General features: G+C 46.8%; 23 non-coding genes across 23 annotated transcripts; all 23 read right to left on the reverse strand.

Moving 5' to 3' along the window:
• Positions 1-335: 335 nt before the first annotated feature.
• Positions 336-526, reverse strand: LOC124854321. Its single transcript, XR_007034565.1, has one exon. It is a non-coding gene; the product is annotated as a U2 spliceosomal RNA (small nuclear RNA).
• A 182-nt stretch (positions 527-708) lies between these two features.
• On the reverse strand, positions 709-822 carry LOC124853464. Its single transcript, XR_007033807.1, has one exon. It is a non-coding gene; the product is annotated as a U5 spliceosomal RNA (small nuclear RNA).
• Positions 823-1,314: 492 nt separating this feature from the next.
• LOC124852690 lies at positions 1,315-1,505 on the reverse strand. The gene has a single exon (XR_007033113.1). It is a non-coding gene; the product is annotated as a U2 spliceosomal RNA (small nuclear RNA).
• A 174-nt stretch (positions 1,506-1,679) lies between these two features.
• Positions 1,680-1,793, reverse strand: LOC124853544. The gene has a single exon (XR_007033886.1). It is a non-coding gene; the product is annotated as a U5 spliceosomal RNA (small nuclear RNA).
• Positions 1,794-2,287: 494 nt separating this feature from the next.
• LOC124854164 lies at positions 2,288-2,478 on the reverse strand. Its single transcript, XR_007034412.1, has one exon. It is a non-coding gene; the product is annotated as a U2 spliceosomal RNA (small nuclear RNA).
• A 181-nt stretch (positions 2,479-2,659) lies between these two features.
• LOC124853373 lies at positions 2,660-2,770 on the reverse strand. The gene has a single exon (XR_007033716.1). It is a non-coding gene; the product is annotated as a U5 spliceosomal RNA (small nuclear RNA).
• Positions 2,771-3,262: 492 nt separating this feature from the next.
• On the reverse strand, positions 3,263-3,451 carry LOC124854165. Its single transcript, XR_007034413.1, has one exon. It is a non-coding gene; the product is annotated as a U2 spliceosomal RNA (small nuclear RNA).
• Positions 3,452-3,630: 179 nt separating this feature from the next.
• On the reverse strand, positions 3,631-3,743 carry LOC124853205. Its single transcript, XR_007033548.1, has one exon. It is a non-coding gene; the product is annotated as a U5 spliceosomal RNA (small nuclear RNA).
• Positions 3,744-4,242: 499 nt separating this feature from the next.
• On the reverse strand, positions 4,243-4,431 carry LOC124854227. Its single transcript, XR_007034472.1, has one exon. It is a non-coding gene; the product is annotated as a U2 spliceosomal RNA (small nuclear RNA).
• A 179-nt stretch (positions 4,432-4,610) lies between these two features.
• Positions 4,611-4,722, reverse strand: LOC124853296. Its single transcript, XR_007033639.1, has one exon. It is a non-coding gene; the product is annotated as a U5 spliceosomal RNA (small nuclear RNA).
• A 492-nt stretch (positions 4,723-5,214) lies between these two features.
• LOC124854120 lies at positions 5,215-5,404 on the reverse strand. The gene has a single exon (XR_007034369.1). It is a non-coding gene; the product is annotated as a U2 spliceosomal RNA (small nuclear RNA).
• A 179-nt stretch (positions 5,405-5,583) lies between these two features.
• On the reverse strand, positions 5,584-5,696 carry LOC124853206. Its single transcript, XR_007033549.1, has one exon. It is a non-coding gene; the product is annotated as a U5 spliceosomal RNA (small nuclear RNA).
• A 496-nt stretch (positions 5,697-6,192) lies between these two features.
• LOC124854139 lies at positions 6,193-6,382 on the reverse strand. The gene has a single exon (XR_007034388.1). It is a non-coding gene; the product is annotated as a U2 spliceosomal RNA (small nuclear RNA).
• Positions 6,383-6,559: 177 nt separating this feature from the next.
• Positions 6,560-6,669, reverse strand: LOC124853640. Its single transcript, XR_007033980.1, has one exon. It is a non-coding gene; the product is annotated as a U5 spliceosomal RNA (small nuclear RNA).
• A 491-nt stretch (positions 6,670-7,160) lies between these two features.
• Positions 7,161-7,350, reverse strand: LOC124854121. Its single transcript, XR_007034370.1, has one exon. It is a non-coding gene; the product is annotated as a U2 spliceosomal RNA (small nuclear RNA).
• A 176-nt stretch (positions 7,351-7,526) lies between these two features.
• On the reverse strand, positions 7,527-7,639 carry LOC124853334. Its single transcript, XR_007033677.1, has one exon. It is a non-coding gene; the product is annotated as a U5 spliceosomal RNA (small nuclear RNA).
• Positions 7,640-8,133: 494 nt separating this feature from the next.
• LOC124853155 lies at positions 8,134-8,324 on the reverse strand. Its single transcript, XR_007033498.1, has one exon. It is a non-coding gene; the product is annotated as a U2 spliceosomal RNA (small nuclear RNA).
• A 176-nt stretch (positions 8,325-8,500) lies between these two features.
• Positions 8,501-8,612, reverse strand: LOC124853362. Its single transcript, XR_007033705.1, has one exon. It is a non-coding gene; the product is annotated as a U5 spliceosomal RNA (small nuclear RNA).
• A 493-nt stretch (positions 8,613-9,105) lies between these two features.
• On the reverse strand, positions 9,106-9,295 carry LOC124853962. Its single transcript, XR_007034272.1, has one exon. It is a non-coding gene; the product is annotated as a U2 spliceosomal RNA (small nuclear RNA).
• Positions 9,296-9,474: 179 nt separating this feature from the next.
• Positions 9,475-9,587, reverse strand: LOC124853207. The gene has a single exon (XR_007033550.1). It is a non-coding gene; the product is annotated as a U5 spliceosomal RNA (small nuclear RNA).
• Positions 9,588-10,084: 497 nt separating this feature from the next.
• Positions 10,085-10,275, reverse strand: LOC124853385. The gene has a single exon (XR_007033728.1). It is a non-coding gene; the product is annotated as a U2 spliceosomal RNA (small nuclear RNA).
• Positions 10,276-10,452: 177 nt separating this feature from the next.
• LOC124853208 lies at positions 10,453-10,565 on the reverse strand. The gene has a single exon (XR_007033551.1). It is a non-coding gene; the product is annotated as a U5 spliceosomal RNA (small nuclear RNA).
• A 498-nt stretch (positions 10,566-11,063) lies between these two features.
• Positions 11,064-11,253, reverse strand: LOC124853908. The gene has a single exon (XR_007034232.1). It is a non-coding gene; the product is annotated as a U2 spliceosomal RNA (small nuclear RNA).
• Between the last annotated feature and the right edge of the window lie 59 nt (positions 11,254-11,312).

Below are 11,312 nucleotides of genomic sequence, written 5' to 3' on the forward strand. Positions count from 1 at the left end.
CCTGACTACTGTGATTGGCTTTTAAGCCTGCCTACAATACATCCCTGAACCACTTACTATCTGCTCCAAATGCTGACTCTGGTTTCTCACCAAGTCTCCCAGAAGGTCTTGAGTGAAAGCAAGTTTCATTCTTGACAAACGCTTCTAACTCAATTTGGAATCCAGTTCAAGCTCATTGTGAACTCATGCATGGTCACGCCACTAAGCAGTGAGCCATCAGAGCGGTTTCACACACTTGTGTGTGCCAGGCCGTACCTCAGTTTCATTGAGCCAGTGTAGAATTCACTTTTGATACGCGACAATTGTTTGAGTGTTTGGTTTTCTACAAGGTAAGAACAGAGTGCACCGTTCCCAGCGGCACTGCAATGCTAGGTCGATGCGTGGAGAGAAAGGAGCAAGCTCCAAATTTCTGCCCTCATGCCAAAAATCTGCTTAATATGTAGTCCTCATATAGAGGACATATCAGATATTAAACTGATAAGAACAGATACTACACTTGATCTTAGCCAAAAGGCCGAGAAGCGATAAGCCCCAAGTGTTGGATGTCCACGCCAAGCTCTTGGCACAAAAATCACACTCTGTTGTTGTGGTACCCTGCTCGTAGGTGTGCATAACAATGGCTGCTGCTTATCACCTCCACCCTAAGCTCTCCTTTGTGGCGCTTGATTTCTGACCTAGACAGCTCTTTGACTTTTCACACTTCATAAGGCTCAGCCATACAGCAAAGCCTCCAAAAATATATTCAACTCATGTTTGTTCCTCTCCACGGAAGTCTTTAGTAAAAGGCGAAGACTTGTGCGTTATGAAGAGAAACCAGAGTCAGCATGGCCCTCTGTTGGAGAGCAGCAGAGAGCCTCTCGGTCACAGTCACCACCTTCACGGTAGGCCCTCTTTGCTTTCCGCATGTCAGATCCCAGTATGCAACATTCTAACCCGCCCCCATCTGCCAACCAAAATTATACACGCCTTTATTACCTCCTGCCCTGACTACTGTGATTGGCTTTAAGCCTGCCTAAGCAATACATCCCTGAACCACTTACATTCGCTCCAAAATGCTGACTCTGGTTTTCACCAAGTCTCCCAGAAGGTCTTGAGGAGCAAGTTTCCATTCTTGACAAACGCTTCTAACTCAATTTGGAATCCAGTTCAAGCTCATTGTGACCCCGCATGGTCACGTCACTAAGCAGTGAGCCATCAGAGCGGTTTCACACACTTGTGTGTGCCAGGCCGTTACCTCAGTTTCATTGAGCCAGTGTAGAATTCACTTTTGATACGCGACAATTGTTTGAGTGTTTGGTTTTCTACAAGGTAAGAACAGAGTGCACCGCTCCCAGCGGCACTGCAATGCTAGGTCGATGCGTGGAGAGAAAGGAGCAAGCTCCAAATTTCTGCCCTCATGCCAAAAATCTGCTTAATATGTAGTCCTCATATAGAGGACATATCAGATATTAAACTGATAAGAACAGATACTACACTTGATCTTAGCCAAAAGGCCGAGAAGCGATAAGCCCCAAGTGTTGGATGTCCACGCCAAGCTCTTGGCACAAATCTCACTTGTTGTGGTACCCTGTCTGTAGGTGTGCATAACAATGGCTGCTGCTTATCACTCCGCCCAAGCTCTCCTTTGTGGCGCTTGATTTCTGACCTAGACAGCTCTTTGACTTTTCACACTTCATAAGGCTCAGCCATACAGCAAAGCCGCCCAAAATATATTCAACTCATGTTTGTTCCTTCCACGGAAGTCTTTAGTAAAAGGCGAAAGACTTGTGCGTTATGAAGAGAAACCAGAGTCAGCATGGCCTTCGTTGAGAGCAGCAGAGGAGCCTCTCGGTCACAGTCACCACCTTCACGGTAGGCCTCTCTTTGCTTTCCGCATGTCAGATCCCAGTATGCAACATTCCCAACCCGCCCCATCTGCCAACCAAAATTATACACGCCTTTATTACCTCCTGCCCTGACTACTGTGATTGGCTTTTAAGCCTGCCTAGCAATACATCCCTGAACCACTTACATTCGCTTCTCCAAAATGCTGACTCTGGTTTCTCACCAAGTCTCCCAGAAGGTCTTGAGTGAAAGCAAGTTTCCATTCTTGACAAACGCTCTAACTCAATTTGAATCCAGTTCAAGCTCATTGTGACCCTGCATGGTCACGCCACTAAGCAGTGAGCCATCAGAGCGGTTTCACACACTTGTGTGTGCCAGGTCATACTCTCACTTTCATTGAGCCAGTGTAGAATTCACTTTGATACGCGACAATTGTTTGAGTGTTTGGTTTTCTACAAGGTAAGAACAGAGTGCCACTCCCAGCGGCACTGCAATGCTAGGTCGATGCGTGGAGAGAAAGGAGCAAGCTCCAAATTTCTGCCCTCATGCCAAAAATCTGCTTAATATGTAGTCCTCATATAGAGGACATATCAGATATTAAACTGATAAGAACAGATACTACACTTGATCTTAGCCAAAAGGCCGAGAAGCGATAAGCCCCAAGTGTTGGATGTCCACGCCAAGCTCTTGGCACAAATCTCACTTGTTGTGGTACCCTGCTCGTAGGTGTGCATAACAATGGCTGCTGCTTATCACCTCCGCCCAAGCCTCTCCTTTGTGGCGCTTGGATTTCTGACCTAGACAGCTCTTTGACTTTTCACAACTTCATAAGGCTCAGCCATACAGCAAAGCCTGCCAAAATATATTCAACTCATGTTTGTTCCTCTCCACGGAAGTCTTTAGTAAAAGGCGAAAGACTTGTGCGTATGAAGAGAAACCAGAGTCAGCATGGCCTCTGTTGGAGAGCAGCAGAGGAGCCTCTCGGTCACAGTCACCACCTTCACGGTAGGCCTCTCTTTGCTTTCCGCATGTCAGATCCCAGTATGCAACATTCTCCAACCCGCCCCATCTGCCAACCAAAATTATACACGCTTTATTACCTCCTGCCCTGACTACTGTGATTGGCTTTAAGCCTGCCTACAATACATCCCTGAACCACTTACATTCGCTCCAAAATGCTGACTCTGGTTTCTCACCAAGTCTCCCAGAAGGTCTTGAGGAAAGCAAGTTTCCATTCTTGACAAACGCTTCTAACTCAATTTGGAATCCAGTTCAGCTCATTGTGACCCCTGCATGGTCACGTCACTAAGCAGTGAGCCATCAGAGCGGTTTCACACACTTGTGTGTGCCAGGCCGTACCTCACTTTCATTGAGCCAGTGTAGAATTCACTTTGATACGCGACAATTGTTTGAGTGTTTGGTTTTCTACAAGGTAAGAACAGAGTGCACCGTTCCCAGCGGCACTGCAATGCTAGGTCGATGTGGAGAGAAAGGAGCAAGCTCCAAATTTCTGCCCTCATGCCAAAAATCTGCTTAATATGTAGTCCTCATATAGAGGACATATCAGATATTAAACTGATAAGAACAGATACTACACTTGATCTTAGCCAAAAGGCCGAGAAGCGATAAGCCCCAAGTGTTGGATGTCCACGCCAAGCTCTTGGCACAAATCTCACTTGTTGTGGTACCCCGTCATAGGTGTGCATAACAATGGCTGCTGCTTATCACCTCCGCCCCAAGCTCTCCTTTGTGGCGCTTGATTTCTGACCTAGACAGCTCTTTGACTTTTCACAATTTCATAAGGCTCAGCCATACAGCAAAGCCTGCCAAAAATATATTCAACTCATGTTTGTTCCTCTCCACGGAAGTCTTTAGTAAAAGGCGAAAGACTTGTGCGTTATGAAGAGAAACCAGAGTCAGCATGGCCTCTGTTGGAGAGCAGCAGAGGAGCCTCTCGGTCACAGTCACCACCTTCACGGTAGGCCTCTCTTTGCTTTCCGCATGTCAGATCCCAGTATGCAACATTCCCAACCCGCCTCCATCTGCCAACCAAAATTATACACGCCTTTATTACCTCCTGCCCTGACTACTGTGATTGGCTTTTAAGCCTGCCTAAGCAATACATCCCTGAACCACTTACATTCGCTCCAAAATGCTGACTCTGGTTTCTCACCAAGTCTCCCAGAAGGTCTTGAGTGAAAGCAAGTTTCCATTCTTGACAAACGCTCTAACTCAATTTGAATCCAGTTCAAGCTCATTGTGACCCTGCGCATGGTCACGCCACTAAGCAGTGAGCCATCAGAGCGGTTTCACACACTTGTGTGTGCCAGGCCGTTACCTCACTTTCATTGAGCCAGTGTAGAATTCACTTTTGATACGCGACAATTGTTTGAGTGTTTGGTTTTCTACAAGGTAAGAACAGAGTGCACCGCTCCCAGCGGCACTGCAATGCTAGGTCGATGCTGGAGAGAAAGGAGCAAGCCCAAATTTCTGCCCTCATGCCAAAAATCTGCTTAATATGTAGTCCTCATATAGAGGACATATCAGATATTAAACTGATAAGAACAGATACTACACTTGATCTTAGCCAAAAGGCCGAGAAGCGATAAGCCCCAAGTGTTGGATGTCCACGCCTAAGCTCTTGGCACAAATCTCACTTGTTGTGGTACCCTGTCAGAGGTGTGCATAACAATGGCTGCTGCTTATCACCTCCGCCTAAGCTCTCCTTTGTGGCGCTTGATTTCTGACCTAGACAGCTCTTTGACTTTTCACAATTTCATAAGGCTCAGCCATACAGCAAAGCCTGCCAAAATATATTCAACTCATGTTTGTTCCTCTCCACGGAAGTCTTTAGTAAAAGGCGAAAGACTTGTGCGTTATGAAGAGAAACCAGAGTCAGCATGGCCCTCTGTTGGAGAGCAGCAGAGGAGCCTCTCGGTCACAGTCACCACCTTCACGGTAGGCTCTTTGCTTTCCGCATGTCAGATCCCAGTATGCAACATTCCCAACCCGCCCCATCTGCCAACCAAAATTATACACGCTCTTTATTACCTCCTGCCCTGACTACTGTGATTGGCTTTAAGCCTGCCTAAGCAATACATCCCTGAACCACTTACATTCGCTCCAAAATGCTGACTTGGTTTCTCACCAAGTCTCCCAGAAGGTCTTGAGTGAAACAAGTTTCCATTCTTGACAAACGCTTCTAACTCAATTTGGAATCCAGTTCAAGCTCATTGTGACCCCGCATGGTCACGCCACTAAGCAGTGAGCCATCAGAGCGGTTTCACACTTGTGTGTGCCAGGCCGTTACCTCAGTTTCATTGAGCCAGTGTAGAATTCACTTTTGATACGCGACAATTGTTTGAGTGTTTGGTTTTCTACAAGGTAAGAACAGAGTGCACCGCTCCCAGCGGCACTGCAATGCTAGGTCGATGCGTGGAGAGAAAGGAGCAAGCTCCAAATTACTGCCCTCATGCCAAAATCTGCTTAATATGTAGTCCTCATATAGAGGACATATCAGATATTAAACTGATAAGAACAGATACTACACTTGATCTTAGCCAAAAGGCCGAGAAGCGATAAGCCCTAAGTGTTGGATGTCCACGCTAAGCTCTTGGCACAAATCTCACTTGTTGTGGTACCCCGTCGTAGGGTGTGCATAACAATGGCTGCTGCTTATCACCTCCGCCCAAGCTCTCCTTTGTGGCGCTTGATTTCTGACTCAGACAGCTCTTTGACTTTTCACAATTTCATAAGGCTCAGCCATACAGCAAAGCCTGCCAAAAATATATTCAACTCATGTTTGTTCCTCTCCACGGAAGTCTTTAGTAAAAGGCGAAAGACTTGTGCGTTATGAAGAGAAACCAGAGTCAGCATGGCCCTCTGTTGGAGAGCAGCAGAGGAGCCTCTCGGTCACAGTCACCACCTTCACGGTAGGCCTCTCCTTGCTTTCCGCATGTCAGATCCCAGTATGCAACATTCCCAACCCGCCCCATCTGCCAACCAAAATTATACACGTCTTTATTACCTCCTGCCCTGACTACTGTGATTGGCTTTTAAGCCTGCCTAAGCAATACATCCCTGAACCACTTACATTCGCTCCAAAATGCTGACTTGGTTTCTCACCAAGTCTCCCAGAAGGTCTTGAGTGAAAGCAAGTTTCCATTCTTGACAAACGCTTCTAACTCAATTTGGAATCCAGTTCAAGCTCATTGTGACCCCTGCATGGTCACGCCACTAAGCAGTGAGCCATCAGAGCGGTTTCACACACTTGTGTGTGCCAGGTCTACCTCAGTTTCATTGAGCCAGTGTAGAATTCACTTTTGATACGCGACAATTGTTTGAGTGTTTGGTTTTCTACAAGGTAAGAACAGAGGCACCGCTCCCAGCGGCACTGCAATGCTAGGTCGATGCGTGGAGAGAAAGGAGCAAGCTCCAAATTACTGCCCTCATGCCAAAAATCTGCTTAATATGTAGTCCTCATATAGAGGACATATCAGATATTAAACTGATAAGAACAGATACTACACTTGATCTTAGCCAAAGGCCGAGAAGCGATAAGCCCCAAGTGTTGGATGTCCACGCCAAGCTCTTGGCACAAATCTCACTTGTTGTGGTACCCCGTTCGTAGGTGTGTATAACAATGGCTGCTGCTTATCACCTCCGCCCAAGCTCTCCTTTGTGGCTTTGATTTCTGACCTAGACAGCTCTTTGACTTTTCACACTTCATAAGGCTCAGCCATACAGCAAAGCCTGCCAAAAATATATTCAACTCATGTTTGTTCCTCTCCACGGAAGTCTTTAGTAAAAGGCGAAAGACTTGTGGCAGAAGAGAAACCAGAGTCAGCATGGCTCCTCTGTTGGAGAGCAGCAGAGGAGCCTCTCGGTCACAGTCACCACCTTCACGGTAGGCCTCTTTGCTTTCCGCATGTCAGATCCCAGTATGCAACATTCCCAACCCGCCCATCTGCCAACCAAAATTATACACGTCTTTATTACCTCCTGCCCTGACTACTGTGATTGGCTTAAGCCTGCCTGCAATACATCCCTGAACCACTTACATTCGCTCCAAAATGCTGACTTGGTTTCTCACCAAGTCTCCCAGAAGGTCTTGAGTGAAAGCAAGTTTCCATTCTTGACAAACGCTTCTAACTCAATTTGGAATCCAGTTCAAGCTCATTGTGACCTCGTGCATGGTCACGCCACTAAGCAGTGAGCCATCAGAGCGGTTTCACACTTGTGTGTGCCAGGTCATACCTCACTTTCATTGAGCCAGTGTAGAATTCACTTTTGATACGCGACAATTGTTTGAGTGTTTGGTTTTCTACAAGGTAAGAACAGAGTGCACCGCTCCCAGCGGCACTGCAATGCTAGGTCGATGCGTGGAGAGAAAGGAGCAAGCTCCAAATTACTGCCCTCATGCCAAAATCTGCTTAATATGTAGTCCTCATATAGAGGACATATCAGATATTAAACTGATAAGAACAGATACTACACTTGATCTTAGCCAAAAGGCCGAGAAGCGATAAGCCCCAAGTGTTGGATGTCCACGCCAAGCTCTTGGCACAAATCTCACTTGTTGTGGTACCCGTCAGTAGGTGTGCATAACAATGGCTGCTGCTTATCACCTCCGCCCAAGCTCTCCTTTGTGGCGCTTGATTTCTGACCTAGACAGCTCTTTGACTTTCACACTTCATAAGGCTCAGCCATACAGCAAAGCCTGCCAAAAATATATTCAACTCATGTTTGTTCCTCTCCACGGAAGTCTTTAGTAAAAGGCGAAAGACGTGTGCGTTATGAAGAGAAACCAGAGTCAGCATGGCCCTCTATTGGAGAGCAGCAGAGGAGCCTCTGGTCACAGTCACCACCTTCACGGTAGGCCTCTCTTTGCTTTCCGCATGTCAGATCCCAGTATGCAACATTCCCAACCCGCCCATCTGCCAACCAAAATTATACACGCTCTTTATTACCTCCTGCCCTGACTACTGTGATTGGCTTTAAGCCTGCCTAAGCAATACATCCCTGAACCACTTACATTCGCTCCAAATGCTGACTCTGTTTCTCACCAAGTCTCCCAGAAGGTCTTGAGTGAAAGCAAGTTTCATTCTGACAAACGCTTCTAACTCAATTTGGAATCCAGTTCAAGCTCATTGTGACCCCTGCATGGTCACGCCACTAAGCAGTGAGCCATCAGAGCGGTTTCACACACTTGTGTGTGCCAGGCCGTTACCTCAGTTTCATTGAGCCAGTGTAGAATTCACTTTTGATACGCGACAATTGTTTGAGTGTTTGGTTTTCTACAAGGTAAGAACAGAGTGCACCGTTCCCAGCGGCACTGCAATGCTAGGTCGATGCGTGGAGAGAAAGGAGCAAGCTCCAAATTACTGCCCTCATGCCAAAAATCTGCTTAATATGTAGTCCTCATATAGAGGACATATCAGATATTAAACTGATAAGAACAGATACTACACTTGATCTTAGCCAAAAGGCCGAGAAGCGATAAGCCCCAAGTGTTGATGTCCACGCAAGCTCTTGGCACAAATCTCACTTGTTGTGGTACCCGCTCGTAGGTGTGCATAACAATGGCTGCTGCTTATCACCTCCGCCCAAGCTCTCCTTTGTGGCGCTTGATTTCTGACCTAGACAGCTCTTTGACTTTTCACAATTTCATAAGGCTCAGCCATACAGCAAAGCCTGCCAAAAATATATTCAACTCATGTTTGTTCCTTTCCACGGAAGTCTTTAGTAAAAGGCGAAAGACTTGTGCGTATGAAGAGAAACCAGAGTCAGCATGGCTCCTCTGTTGGAGCAGCAGAGGAGCCTCTCGGTCACAGTCACCACCTTCACGGTAGGCCTCTTTGCTTTCCGCATGTCAGATCCCAGTATGCAACATTCCCAACCCCTGCCCCATCTGCCAACCAAAATTATACACGCCTTTATTACCTCCTGCCCTGACTACTGTGATTGGCTTTTAAGCCTGCCTAAGCAATACATCCCTGAACCACTTACATTCGCTCCAAAATGCTGACTCTGGTTTCTCACCAAGTCTCCCAGAAGGTCTTGAGTGAAAGCAAGTTTCCATTCTGACAAACGCTTCTAACTCAATTTGAATCCAGTTCAAGCTCATTGTGACCCTGCATGGTCACGCCACTAAGCAGTGAGCCATCAGAGCGGTTTCCACACTTGTGTGTGCCAGGCCGTTACCTCAGTTTCATTGAGCCAGTGTAGAATTCATTTGATACGCGACAATTGTTTGAGTGTTTGGTTTTCTACAAGGTAAGAACAGAGTGCACCGCTCCCAGCGGCACTGCAATGCTAGGTCGATGCGTGAGAGAAAGGAGCAAGCTCCAAATTACTGCCCTCATGCCAAAAATCTGCTTAATATGTAGTCCTCATATAGAGGACATATCAGATATTAAACTGATAAGAACAGATACTACACTTGATCTTAGCCAAAAGGCCGAGAAGCGATAAGCCCCAAGTGTTGGATGTCCACGCCAAGCTCTTGGCACAAATCTCACTTGTTGTGGTACCCCGTCTGTAGGTGTGCATAACAATGGCTGCTGCTTATCACCTCCGCCCAAGCTCTCCTTTGTGGCGCTTGATTTCTGACCTAGACAGCTCTTTGACTTTTCACAATTTCATAAGGCTCAGCCATACAGCAAAGCCTGCCAAAAATATATTCAACTCATGTTTGTTCCTCTCCACGGAAGTCTTTAGTAAAAGGCGAAAGACTTGTGCGTTATGAAGAGAAACCAGAGTCAGCATGGCTCCTCTGTTGAGAGCAGCAGAGGAGCCTCTCGGTCACAGTCACCACCTTCACGGTAGGCCTCTCTTGCTTTCCGCATGTCAGATCCCAGTATGCAACATTCCCAACCCGCCCCCATCTGCCAACCAAAATTATACACGCCTTATTACCTCCTGCCCTGACTACTGTGATTGGCTTTAAGCCTGCCTAAGCAATACATCCCTGAACCACTTACATTCGCTCCAAAATGCTGACTCTGGTTTCTCACCAAGTCTCCCAGAAGGTCTTGAGGAAAGCAAGTTTCCATTCTTGACAAACGCTTCTAACTCAATTTGGAATCCAGTTCAAGCTCATTGTGACCCCTGCATGGTCACGTCACTAAGCAGTGAGCTATCAGAGCGGTTTCACACACTTGTGTGTGCCAGGTCGTTACCTCAGTTTCATTGAGCCAGTGTAGAATTCACTTTTGATACGCGATAATTGTTTGAGTGTTTGGTTTTCTACAAGGTAAGAACAGAGTGCACCGCTCCCAGCGGCACTGCAATGCTAGGTCGATGCGTGGAGAGAAAGGAGCAAGCTCCAAATTACTGCCCTCATGCCAAAAATCTGCTTAATATGTAGTCCCCATATAGAGGACATATCAGATATTAAACTGATAAGAACAGATACTACACTTGATCTTAGCCAAAAGGCCGAGAAGCGATAAGCCCCAAGTGTTGGATGTCCACGCTCAAGCTCTTGGCACAATCTCACTTGTTGTGGTACCCGTCAGAGGTGTGCATAACAATGGCTGCTGCTTATCACCTCCGCCCAAGCTCTCCTTTGTGGCGCTTGATTTCTGACCTAGACAGCTCTTTGACTTTTCACAATCTCATAAGGCTCAGCCATACAGCAAAGCCTGCCAAAAATATATTCAACTCATGTTTGTTCCTCTCCACGGAAGTCTTTAGTAAAAGGCGAAAGACTTGTGCGTTATGAAGAGAAACCAGAGTCAGCATGGCCCTCTGTTGGAGAGCAGCAGAGGAGCCTCTCGGTCACAGTCACCACCTTCACGGTAGGCCCCTCTTTGCTTTCCGCATGTCAGGATCCCAGTATGCAACATTCCCAACCCGCCCCATCTGCCAACCAAAATTATACACGTCTTTATTACCTCCTGCCCTGACTACTGTGATTGGCTTTTAAGCCTGCCTAAGCAATACATCCCTGAACCACTTACATTCGCTCCAAAATGCTGACTCTGGTTTCTCACCAAGTCTCCCAGAAGGTCTTGAGTGAAAGCAAGTTTCCATTCTTGACAAACGCTTCTAACTCAATTTGGAATCCAGTTCAAGCTCATTGTGACCCCGCATGGTCACGCCACTAAGCAGTGAGCCATCAGAGCGGTTTCACACACTTGTGTGTGCCAGGCCGTTACCTCAGTTTCATTGAGCCAGTGTAGAATTCACTTTGATACGCGACAATTGTTTGAGTGTTTGGTTTCTACAAGGTAAGAACAGAGTGCACCGTTCCCAGCGGCACTGCAATGCTAGGTCGATGCGTGAGAGAAAGGAGCAAGCTCCAAATTACTGCCCTCATGCCAAAAATCTGCTTAATATGTAGTCCTCATATAGAGGACATATCAGATATTAAACTGATAAGAACAGATACTACACTTGATCTTAGCCAAAAGGCCGAGAAGCGATAAGCCCCAAGTGTTGATGTCCACGCCAAGCTCTTGGCACAAATCTCACTTGTTGTGGTA

This window comes from Hippoglossus stenolepis, chromosome 10 (genome assembly GCF_022539355.2).
Source record: "Hippoglossus stenolepis isolate QCI-W04-F060 chromosome 10, HSTE1.2, whole genome shotgun sequence".
NCBI classification, from domain to species: domain Eukaryota; kingdom Metazoa; phylum Chordata; class Actinopteri; order Pleuronectiformes; family Pleuronectidae; genus Hippoglossus; species Hippoglossus stenolepis.